The 12,221-nt window shown below is 46.0% G+C and overlaps 1 non-coding gene across 1 annotated transcript; it reads left to right on the top strand.

The window, feature by feature from the left end:
• The first annotated feature begins 4,280 nt into the window (after window positions 1–4,280).
• On the top strand, window positions 4,281–4,352 carry TRNAD-GUC (transfer RNA aspartic acid (anticodon GUC)). The gene has a single exon. It is a non-coding gene; the product is annotated as a tRNA-Asp (tRNA).
• Window positions 4,353–12,221: the final 7,869 nt, after the last annotated feature.

The following is a 12,221-nucleotide window of genomic DNA, read 5'->3' as shown; positions in this document are numbered from 1 at the left end:
AGCGGGTCAAAAATGGGATCCTAGAGAGGATCAGCTGGGTGACTTTCTCGTCATACACAATCAGAAAAGGAAGAAACCCTTGAAAAGGAGCTGGGAAATCCCCCAAATGCAGAGTCTGTTCAATAGGGTTGCCTGGTCCCTCTTCGCCACCGGCGGGAAGTTTTTGGGGTGGAGCCTGAGGAGGGTGGGGTTTGGGGAGGGGAGGGACTTCAATGCCATAGAGTCCAATGGCCGAAGCAGCCACTTTCTCCAGGTGAACTGATCTCTATTGGCTGGAGATCAGTTGTAATAGCAGGAGATCTCCAGATAGTATCTGGAGGTTGACAACTCTACTCCCCATCCACTTCTCTTTTGGCATTTCTGTTTCAGTGGGATCCCAAGAAAAGAAGTGATCTCCCCTGAGAGAGAAAAATAGATGAGAAGAAACAACTTTGGAAAGGGGAGCAGAGGTTCAGGAATGACTCAGCACGCTCCACCAGCCCTTTTTGTGCTTCATTTTAATAGGTACTTTGATGACTGTGCAGCCTAGCAGACCCAGAGGTTAAGCCTAGGTTCCAATTGCTACTCAGCCATGAAAATCACTCAGTGCCCTGGAACCAGGCACTACCTCTCAGCATAACCAACCACACAGGGGTTTTGCGAGGATAAACAGGACCAGGGAACAATATAGGCTTTCTAAAGTCCTTGAGGGAAATGGCGGGATAGAAATGTAAATAATTCTTATATCTAGTGGTAGGGTTGCCAGGACCTACCTCTCCTCCGGCAGGAGACTTTTAAGGCACATCTCGGGATCGCACCGATGCGCATGTGCATCACTTCCTGTTTACAACCAGAAGTCCCACCTCGCAAGAGGCCTTATGCCACTCACTCTTAGTTCGAGTGGCATAAGGCCCCTTGTGAGGCGGGACTTCCTGGAAGTGACCTGCAGCAGAGTGTACGCATGTACACGTTTGCCCGCCGGCCGTCAGCCGGCTGGTCAGCGGGCAAAGGGGCAAATTGCCAGGGGTTTGCCCGCCACCACCGGGCACTTGGCAATGGTCCTTGTGCTGTGGTAGCAACCCAAAATGACATGCAAAGGATGAAGAATGTGAAGTTGAAGGAAGGCAGAGCTGAAGCCAGAGAAGGGAGTGGGGAGAATTGAATTTTTACTCCCTCGTGAATACTTGGGGGTAGGGCTGTCAAAAAAAAAATTCGGTACAGTTCGGATTCGGCCGAATTTGGCCCTTGTGGGTTCGGTACGTGCCGAAGTCCGAACTCCCCCACTTCGGATCCGTTCAATTCGGCGGGAATTCAAAGTTCGGGAAACAAATTCGGCCGAATAAAGCCATTAAAAACACAAACGCGCCTTTCCGCGGCTCTGGGGGGGCATTTTTGGGCTTAGAGGTCCCAAACTTTCAGCAGAGCTTCAAAGGACGTATATTGAAAGACTCCTCAAGTTTTGTAACAATTGGGTCAGGGGGGGCTGAGATATGGGCCCTGAAACGGTTCCCCCCACCCTTAATGTGCATCTCTCAGCAGAGCTTGCCACCCATGCACAAAGCTCCCAGCCCCGACAACAGTTTGCAAAGCAACTCAACTTGTAAAACAATACCTTTGCAACAGGGAAAAACCAGAAGACACACAACTGAAACCTCCCCCCTCAAACCAGGGAGCGAGAGACTCGAGGGGGAACACACACCCCAGGCAGAACCGACGAAAGCCCCCTTTGGCTTCCCCCCCACCCACAGAAACTGCTCCCTCCCCACACACATACAGACTGCTTCCCCCCCCCACACACACACATATACACAGGAGAAAAATTATAGATTAAAGCCCCCAAAGGGGTCTTACTGTGGCTGTTTTCTGTTCCATCAAGAGGGGCTGAAGAGGACTTGTAATCCAAGATGATTCCAATTAGGCACGGGAGGTTTTCTCTGGAGAAGATGCACAGGATCGGCTGATCCATTCATCCCAAAAGGGGAAAGGGGAAAGGGGAAAGGGGAAAGCCCATATCTCAGGACCCCCTGACTCAATGTTCACAAAACGTGGGGGGTATCTTAACAACACTGGTCTGAAACTCCGCTCAAAGTTTGGGATCTGCACCCCCAAAAATGCGCCCCCTGCAGTCATGGAAAGAGAAAAGGGGGGAGGCGATATTTCTGCCCCAACTGAACCCATCTTTACAAAACTTGGGTAGTATCTTAAGAATAATTGACTGAAGCTATGCTAAAAGTTTGGGGGCTATATCCCCAAAAAAGTGCCCCCTGCAGCCACATAAATGGAAAAAGGGGGGAGGGAAAAGGGGGAGAGCCCATATCTCGAGACCCCCTGACCCAATGTTTACAAAACTTGGGGGGTATCTTAAGAACACTGGTCTGAAACTCCGCTCAAAGTTTGGGATCTGTACCCCCAAAAATGCGCCCCCTGCAGCCATGGAAAGAAAAAGGGGGGAGCCCATATCTCAGGACCCCCTGACCCCATGTTTACAAAACTTGGGGGGTATCTTAAGAAGCTTCATCTGAAGCTCCAGTGAAAGTTTTGTGTCTGTACCCCAAAAAATACGCCCCCTGCAGCCACAGAAAGGAGCGAATGTGCACAAGCACCCCCCACACACACACAAGAGGATTTCGCTCTCTCTCTCTCCCTGGCCGGGCCGCACATCAGCTGATTCCTCCAGTACTCAATCCTGACTGATTGGCCAGAAGAAGACCCAGCTTGGCCACCGATTGGCCGGGGGAGGAGAATGCTGCTTACTGACGGTTATGCTGCTTACTGACGGCCGAATTTGCCTAATTTATTCGCGAACTCCCGAACTCGCTGAATTCGGCTCCCCCGGTTGCCCGCCAGTTTTGAGTTCGGTTCCTCCCGAACTAAAAACCACCGAATCAGGGGAAATTCGGCTGATTTTCAGTTCAGGCCGAACCGAATTGACAGTCCTACTTGGGGGTCTTCTTTCAGTAAATTATAGAATCATAGAGTTGGAAGGGTCATCTAGTCCAATCCCCTCCACAATGCAGAAAATTCACAACTACCTCTGCCCCCACACACATCGTGACCCTTACTCAGTGCCCAGAAGATGACCAGGGGTGGGGGGAGTTGGATAGGGTTTCAGGGATGGGTGATATTTCCCAGTCTTGAAGGGTCGTTCAGTAAACATAGTGCTGAAGAGGAAAATGCCCAGTATTTCCAGGAGAAAAAGGAAGAGCCCGCATGCAAGTGAAGGGTTCATGTACGGATCCAGAATACACACACACACTATGAATGGCCAAAGGACCAATATTTATACCCTAAAATGGGTCCTGAGGCTGTATGAGGTAAGCTGGCAGGAAAGCCAGAGACAAAGAATTGATTGCTTTTCTGGGGTTCCAACAATACGATAAAAGAGGCTTGATGAGTTGTCATTACCCAAGAGAATGCCTGGGCAGTTCTCTTGAATACTGATTGATTGCTGGGATGGGTGTAGATAGGGTAAGTAATGGTTTGCTTGGAGCGCTGATTGAATCACCTTAGGGTCACACTATGGGGATTAGCTAGCCCCATTGTCCAGCTAGGCACACCTTTGGGCCAGGGGAAAAGTTCAGCAGCCAACCTCCTTCCTGCCCAGGCTTGACCCACAAGATGGATCTCAAAACCCTCTGAGGCATCCATTTTGTGGGGAGCAGTGTCTTGCTCTTATGCTGGTCTTTGGCCACTGTGCCTTCATGACACCCCTTAGCGGGAGGAGGGGTCTGAATGCTTACAGCTTTGTCTTTACTGATGCTTCAGAATTGCTGAAGATAGGCAGATCCACCTCGAACACTGGATGGGAGACCGTACAAGAGCAGTGTATAAATGTTTTACAACAATAAGAAAAAGTAAAAAAGACATAAATTAAGGGGATCTGAGCATGAACTTCAGTTGTTTTGTGACGTTTCTTGTCACTACAAAGGATCATGCGCAAATGTACATCCCAATTAACTGTAGGGTTTTAAATCTGAGGAAGCCACATATTTGCATCTTCAAGTGTCAGAGTAAACCATACGAAAACTGTTGAACACTTACATATTATTGATAGGAGCATCTAAAATAAGGTAGTGACAATCCATTCTACACTTCAAAGCCAAACTGGAACTGTTTGGGGCCTATAGGATAAAAATTATTGTTGAAAGGGCGAAATATAAAATTCTGTCTCTAGGTAGTCTGCATACTGCCTAAGGAACAAGTAAACATCCTTCCATTTAAGTAGACTTTACGATCCTACACTAAAATATTTAACAACGGGTGGTTTTTTTGCTTGGTCCCACATAAATGAAAGAAGGGGAGGGGCTGTGGCTCAGTGGTAGAGCATCTGCTTGTCATGCAGAAGGTCCCAGGTTCAATCCCCGGCATCTCCAGTTAAAGGGACTGGGCATGTAGGTGACATGAAAGACCCCTGCTGAAGACCCTGGAGAGCTGCTGCCGGTCTGAGTAGACAATACTGGCTTAGATGGGGAAAAGGTCTGATTCAGTATAAGGCAGCTTCATGTGTTCATGTGTTCAAGATACAAATGTATGTCCCTAAGAAAAAGGTTCATAGTGTCAGACTCTAGGCTTGCCCTTAACGTCCCTCAAGCAAAACTCGTCCAGACAAGGTTCTGAGACAGGTTTAGACTTTATTAGGCGCAATATTGGACAGATTCAGAGGCTGGCTGCCTCCAGGCATGAGAGGCTGCTAATGGAGAATCAGGGCTAGAATACAGGGTTAAAAAGCATTGCAGACTGTTACGCTGGGTAGCAAAGCAAAACAAGCCAGGAGAAGTCATGATAAGCGTTCTCAGGATAGCCAGCCAAAACAGGCTATGCAGCTGTGGTAAACATTATACAGGAAAGCAAAATACAAACTGTACAAATGTATGAGAACCAGAGACATGTGACCAGGGCCTGACACCCAGCAAACCTCAGGCCTGGTCAAGGAGAAACCATGAAGGGCAAAGTCAGGCTAAGGCAAAGACAGGACCTGACACATAGTGTATTTTTTTCCTCCTCTTTTGTTGTTGTGACTGAAGTGACATCCCACCTCATTTTGTATGTTTCCTGGACATGTGGACCTTCTTATTGAGGGGAAACAAGAAGGCATAATGCCTACAGGGTGTCTGTTGTGGGGAGGGGAAGGGAAGGTGATTGTGAGCCAGTGTGAGCCTTCCTTAAGTGTTAGAGAAAGCCGGCATATAAAATCCAACTCTTCTTCTTCTACTACTCTTACCCTTCCTTTCTAGCCCATCCCACAGAAATGAATTCTAACCCGGAGCCAATTAAGGAAGACTTGCATGTATCATTTGATGTACTGGGACTCATGAATGTAAATTGGATGCACATCTGAACCTGAGCGTGAATGCTGCCTTACTGCACTGGGGTGTGTTCAATGGAATGTGCACTTAAGAGGATGCATAGCTGATTCAGCCTAGTTCTTGACCCAGTGGAGGATAGATACACGGAAACCTACTTTCTGAATTTTCTGCTCAAGCTGGAAGCTCTGCTCTTGAACGGGGTTTGTCTCAGTGCAATCCTACGCAGAACTACACCGTTCTAACTCAGCGAGCTTAGAAGGGTGTAAGTCTGTTCAGGATTGCATGGTCTGGGGCGGAATTGATGTTGGAAGACCTGTTATTGACACAACACATTCACCAAGACCAGTTCCTCTCCTTCCCCTGCTCCACTATGGTCTTTTTAAACTCTGAGAAGGCTCTTGCAACGTAAGGATTCTGCAGAGGTAATGGGGTAGAGGAATGTGGGTTTAGAGAATTCAAGCCTAAACACCAAGGGTACTGGCATTTCTGAAAGTACGTCATCTAGATCAGTTGAGGGTTAGCATCCATATAGCCCAGGCTGAAGAATGAGATAATACAAAAAGAAAACTCATGGTGCCTGTGAAGAAATGTATTTTTCTTTGGGGGTCTGAACTGAAGAAGAAGAAGAGTTGGTTTTTATATGCCGACTTTCTCTACCACTTAAGGGAGACTCAATCCGGCTTACACTCACCATCCCCTCCCCACAACAGACGCCCTGTGAGGTAGGTGGGGCTGAGAGAGTATGACTAGCTCAAGGTCACTCAGCTGGCTTCATGTGTAGGCGTGGGGAAACAAATCCAGTTCACCAGATTAGCCTCCGCCACTCATGTGGAGGAGTGGGGAATCAAACCCAGTTCTCCAGATCAGAGTCCACCACTCCAAACCACCGCTCTTAACCACTACGCCACGCTGGACACAACAGGACTGGTCCACCACATTACCTCCATCAGCCACAGCATTTCACAACTGCAAAGAGAGATGTGCATACTACAGCATCAAAATCTGATCACTCACAGTCATCAATCATGCTCCTTTCTGTCTACGTTAGGAAAGTTTGACACCATTTTAAATGTTTCAAAGTACCACAGCGTTAATATGCATATCAGGTTACCGGTACTGTATCAGGAGGTTTTTTTAACGTGAAAAATTGCTTGCAAGGGAGCGTGATTTTGGGACGATGTTATGGAACTATCAAACCAGCACTGTGCAAAACCAGCTTCTGATTTAAAGGTGCCCAGCTTGTTTTTCAGAGCTTGACCTGGGAAGGTGGTTTAGACTGATGAGAACAAAGGCACTTCCAGAGTATCTCTGCAACCTCAATTTCTCCAGTTCTGCAATAAACGAACATTTCAGATTTTTTTAAAAAAATATTTCTGGAATTCACTTCTAGAGAATGACAAACATTTGGGCGTGGTGGTTTCATGCATTTTCTGAACCAGTTTATCCATCCATAATTAACACACACACAAGACAGATTGCACTGGAGATAGCTTTAAACAGCTGACAATTATGTAATTTATAATCCTTTGTATTGAAATACGATTGTCTTTATCTGATCAGCTTCATCTCAGCCTTCTTGCCTGGTATGCGCTTTCATGTTTCACATACCAGTGCAAGTTATTTTAATATCTAATCAGCTCGTTCCCTTTGGAATACTTTCTGGCGGCACCACTGATGCTCCACTCTGTGAGTTGCCTTAACCACTTCTTCCTTACTGTTGCATTTTTGACAGATTAAAAGTACCATTCCTTTTTGAACGAGTCTTAATGATATCCTGGACCGATAGCAACATACATTTCAACGCAGGGGTAGGCCTACCAGCAGAAATGTCTCTGAATGATACGTGGATATTCACTTAAAAAACAACAACACTAACATTGTGAAAATGTACTTCAAATGTCTGTAGAAGAGACAAACTGGGTAACTGTATCTCATGTTGTGTATAGATTCACATACAAAGGAGCCAACCAACCAGATTGGATTAATCATTATTTGGACTGCAACTAAGGGTACCTGGGCAAAAGAGTACCCCTTGAGGGAAGAGAGCCAGCATGGTATAGTGGTTAAGAGCGGTGGTTTGGAGCGGTGGACTCTAATCTGGAGAACCGGGCTTGATTCCCCACTCTTCCACATGAGCGGCGGACGCTAATCTGGTGAACCGGGTTGGTTTCCCCACTCCTACACATAAGGCTAGCTGGGTGACCTTGGGCTAGTCGCAGCTCCTTTAGAGCTCTCTCAGTCCCACCTACCTCACAAGGTGTCTGTTGTGGGGATGGGAAGGGAAGGTGATTGTAAGTTGGTTTGATTCTTCCTTAAGTGGGAGAGAAAGTCGGCATATAAAAACCAACTCTTCTTTTTCTTCTTTATGTGACCCAAATAATACACGGGAGATGCACCTGAGTTGACAGCTTTTAGTTGTATGCATAGATGAATTCATGCTGATACTAAAACTCTGAAAACAAGATCTTCTAGCATCTTGATAAGGTCAGCCTTCCTTGTTCCAGTGCTCTTACCTCTCTTTACCTTTTTAATAAATAAGTCCTGAAAGGAATCAGGGGAACAAGAACAAGAGGGCAGAAATCTGACACTCCCTTGACAAATCTCTCCAGGGGTTTTGTTTTCAACGTAATTACACATTTGGTTTTTAAAGTCTTGGACTCCCATGACTTTTCAAGGAAACTGGAGTTTGGCTCTATGGCTTTAAAAGCTGTGCTATAGTGCCCCCTAAAGGCAAAGATTTACCAGTGCAACTATCATCTCAGTGGGGTGGGGGGGGAAACCAAAAAAAGCATCCAAAGAATTGTACTCGCAGACCTCAGAGATGAAGAAGAAGAAAGAGAAGTACAAAGGAGGACTGATTGGAAGGGTAGTTAGAAGTAACAGAGAATACATGAGAAGGGGTTTAGTGGAAGAGAGATCTGGCTCAAAACCAGGAATATCATTTCACATTTGAGTCACGGAATGAATGAGAAATCACAAGGCAGGGAAAGATAAGGAAGGCCAGCTCTTTAATATATTCAAGTCTGAACTGCAAAGTTTTAAAAGGGTGTATTTTAAGAACTGTTTCTCTTATTGTTTTCATTTATGCTTCATACTATTGCCTCCAGAAGAGAAGTCATCCTTTATGGTTTATTCAAGAGGAGATTTGTACCTGTGGCAACCCCACTTAACACCTAAGCCCATTTAATGATTAATATAAAACTTTCACCTTAGTGCTTTGGTGCCCCTACTTAATGTACTAGGAGTAGGGTTGCCAGCTCTGCGTTGGGAAATACCTGGAGATTTTGGAGGTAGAGCCTGGGGAGAGCGGGGTTTGGGGAGAGGAGGGACCTCAGCATAGGGTTACTAACTTCCAGGTATTAGCTGGAGATCTCCTGCTATTACAACTGATCTGCAGCAGATAGAGATCAGTTCACCTGGAGATAGGGTTGCCAACTGCCAGGTAGTAGCAGGAGATCTCCTGCTAATTCAACTGATCTCCAGCTGATAAAGATCAGTTCACCTGAAGAAAAATGGACGCTTTGGCAATTGGACTCAATGGCATTGAAGTCCCTCCCCTCCCCAAACCCCACCCTCCTCAGGCTCCGTCCCAAAAACCTTGCGCAGGTTGCCAAGAGGGACCTGGCAAGCCTACCTCAGCAGGGTACAGTGCCATAGAGTCCACCCTCCAAGGCAGCAATTTTCTCCATAGGAACTGATCTCTATGGTCTGAAGATCAGTTGTCATGGCGGGAGATCTCCAGGCCCCACCTGGAGGTTAGTAACTGGGAGCTACCCATAATCCTCCCAATATGCACAGTCATCATTTTTTCTGAACAGGGATTTTCAGGACCTGCAAACTTGTATCAACAACAAAAACCAAAAAAACAAAACAAAAAAAACCATGGCTTTCTGGTGGCATGTGTCAAAGCTTGAAAATCCACACGTTTTCTTGTCCACAAAAAATGGTAATTGCACATGTGGAGGAATGTGTCCGGTGTGTTCTCGTGCTACTTAAAGCCACAAATATAACGACTGAAAAGGGCTCTTAATAGAGTCAAAAGTGGAAATGGGATAAGAAGTATGGTATGAATGCAAAGAATGGTTTTTTTCTCTCAACATGTAGGTCATCTAATGAAGATGACTGGCAGGTTCAGAAAGGATGGGAAGAAATACTTTTTTCACACCATGTATATTTGCTATATAATATTTACAGCAGGTAGCTTCAATTCTTTGTTAAAAGATTAGGCAAATTCTTGGAGAGTAGGCCTATCAATAGCTATTAGCTAGAATAGCTAAATACCTCCATGTACAAGGGGAGAATGGATGAGCCTTGTGGTGCAGAGTGGTAAGCTGCAGTGCTGCAGTCAAAGGTTCTGCTCACGACCTGAGTTTGATCCCGACGGAAGTCAGTTTCAGGTAGCCGGCTCAAGGCTGACTCAGCCTTCCATCCTTCCGAGGTCGGTAAAATGAGTACCCAGCTTGCTGGGGGTAAAGGGAAGATGACTGGGGAAGGCACTGGCAAACCACCCCGTAAACAAAGTCTGCCTAGGAAACGTTGGGATGTGACGTCACCCCATGGGTCAGGACTGACCTGGTGCTTGCACAGGGGACCTTTACCTTTACAAGGATCCAATACCTCTAAACGTCAGAATCTGCAGCCTGACAGAGGAAAGCCGTTACTTTTCTGCCCCGCTTGAGAGCTTCCAGAGCCATCTGGTTGGCCACTGATGGAAACAGAATGCTCCATTAGATGGATCCAACGTTCATGCATATGGCGCAAGTCATTCCCCCTTCTTTTCATTTCCTCTCACTCAGCCACTCATATCCACAGAGCCCCCCTATTAAAGCCTGCCTACCTCCCACTTAAAAAGGACTCAATGTTTTCCTGCTGGAAATCTGCAGAAGGAGCCCTTTTGAAAGTTGAAAGAGAATTCAGTCTCTCTCGACTGCGGCAAAACCCAGAACAAAAGGGGCCGCTTTGCTCCTTGATTAAAAGGTGTCATTAGTTTTCTAAAAATCCCTTTGCTCAAGAGGGGGGGAAATGTCTTTTTTTTGGGGGGGGGTTGAGTATGCAACGTATTTTCAGCGTGCCTTTGTTGATACATACAAAACTCTGTGTTAAAACATACGCTGAAGCTGGGACACAGGGGGATGAAAGCGAGAGACTGACTGTTTTTTAATGGGCCATTGTTTCGCCCATATGTCTACAGACACAAAGACAAATGCAGCCGCAGTCATGTGGCGAGTGGAGGCTGAATGGACAACAGCTGTGCACTGTTTTTCTAAAGCAGCCCCAGCAATTCCCCTGGGGAGGGGCAAAAGATGGGAGACAGCATGTTGAGGAAAGCCTTCCATTGAAGAGTAAACCCAAAATCATCTTGAGGAATGTTTCTGTATCTCTCAAGATCCGGCTCCAGAGCCTAAACACTCCAGGGTAAAGCCTTCGTCCCCTGCTTGGAAAAATCCCAGGTTGGCCTCTCTTAACACAGTTCCCCCTGCTTTAACAAGGAGCCATGGAATACCACCTTCAACACTGAGTCTTCTCTCCTCCCTCAAAAGTAGATGATCTCACAAGGAGACAAAACTATTTGGCTTGTGCTTAAGCTGTCTATTTTGACTGAGTCTTTGGTCAGGTAAATCTGCACACCTCGAGAATTTGGCTTCAGGGTTCATTTGCGGCTTGGCAATGCAAATTCCACCTGCAGTCAGAACTAGAAAGGGTCCCGCATCTCAGAAGATGTCACATCTGATCCCTAGAGCCATGTTAGCAAAAACAGGCCTAATCTGCCGAGTCGTCCCTACTATATGAAATAAAATGGTTTCTCTCCTGCTCTGAAACCCATCAGGGACCTTAATACACCAAGACCTGCGACAAATCACCAAAGACAACCATTCATGTCACAAACCACAATTATGGGCACAGGTGCAGCTTGGTTGCCATACAACTATGCCTGAATGCTTCCCTGATACATGGACAGCCTGGAAATGATTTTCACCAGAAAACATTCCTCCCAGGGGATCAGACAAATATCACGATCCAAGAGGAATGAAGAAACCATACTTCATAGCAACAAACTATGAAATTACTGAATTGATCTCATACTATTGGGTTTCAGCAAGAAAGGCCATTCACAAGGATTTGGTAGAGCACTACAAAATAAACGGCAGTGAGGCCGTGGCTCAGTGGTAGAGCATCTGTGTGGCATGCAGAAGGTCCAGGTTCAACCCCCAGCATCTCCAGTTAAAGGGACTAGGCAAGTACGTGACGTGAAAGACCTCTGCCTGAGACCTTGGAGAGCCACTGCTGGTCTGAGTAGACAATACTGACTTTGATGGATCGAGGGTCTGATTTAGTATAAGGCAGCTTAATGTGTTCATTTCATATACTGAGACTTTGAAAAGACTGGATCCATATAACATGGTAGGGCAAGGGAAAATATGTATACTACCTATTTTAGAAAGGCTAACAGTGTTACACTGGTATTCCAAAAGATTGTAATGGGATCTAGTAATAGTAATGTTAAAATTTCCTACTATGTGAAAGTACAAGGTTCTTGATATGCACAAAAGAAAATATAACTTACTTCCAAAACGATCTTTAATTGTATCCCAAGTGCACCCTGTGATTTAATTGTATCCCAAGTGCACCCTGATGAGTCAGTCACATTTCAGTGAGGCAGTGGGAAAGCAAGATGCAGAAGAAAAACCCTCAAGTAATGGTTGCTAACTAGTGGGGTGGGGACACACTACCCTAAGAAACCCTCACCTGGGCCTGGAACAAATCAGTGAGAAGGAATTCCCAAGAAGGATCCAATGACTACCGTGTTTCCCCGAAAATAAGACACTGTCTTATATTTATTTTTCCCCAACAAGACACACTATGCCTTATTTTCGGGGGATGTCTTATTTTTTATTACCATAAGTACGGTATGTGTCCCGAGTCCGCGACCTGGGG

Source organism: Euleptes europaea, chromosome 4 (genome assembly GCF_029931775.1).
Source record: "Euleptes europaea isolate rEulEur1 chromosome 4, rEulEur1.hap1, whole genome shotgun sequence".
Lineage (NCBI taxonomy): Eukaryota > Metazoa > Chordata > Lepidosauria > Squamata > Sphaerodactylidae > Euleptes > Euleptes europaea.
The sequence above is the reverse complement of the archived record's forward strand: the minus strand, read 5'-3'. Positions and strand labels throughout refer to the sequence as shown.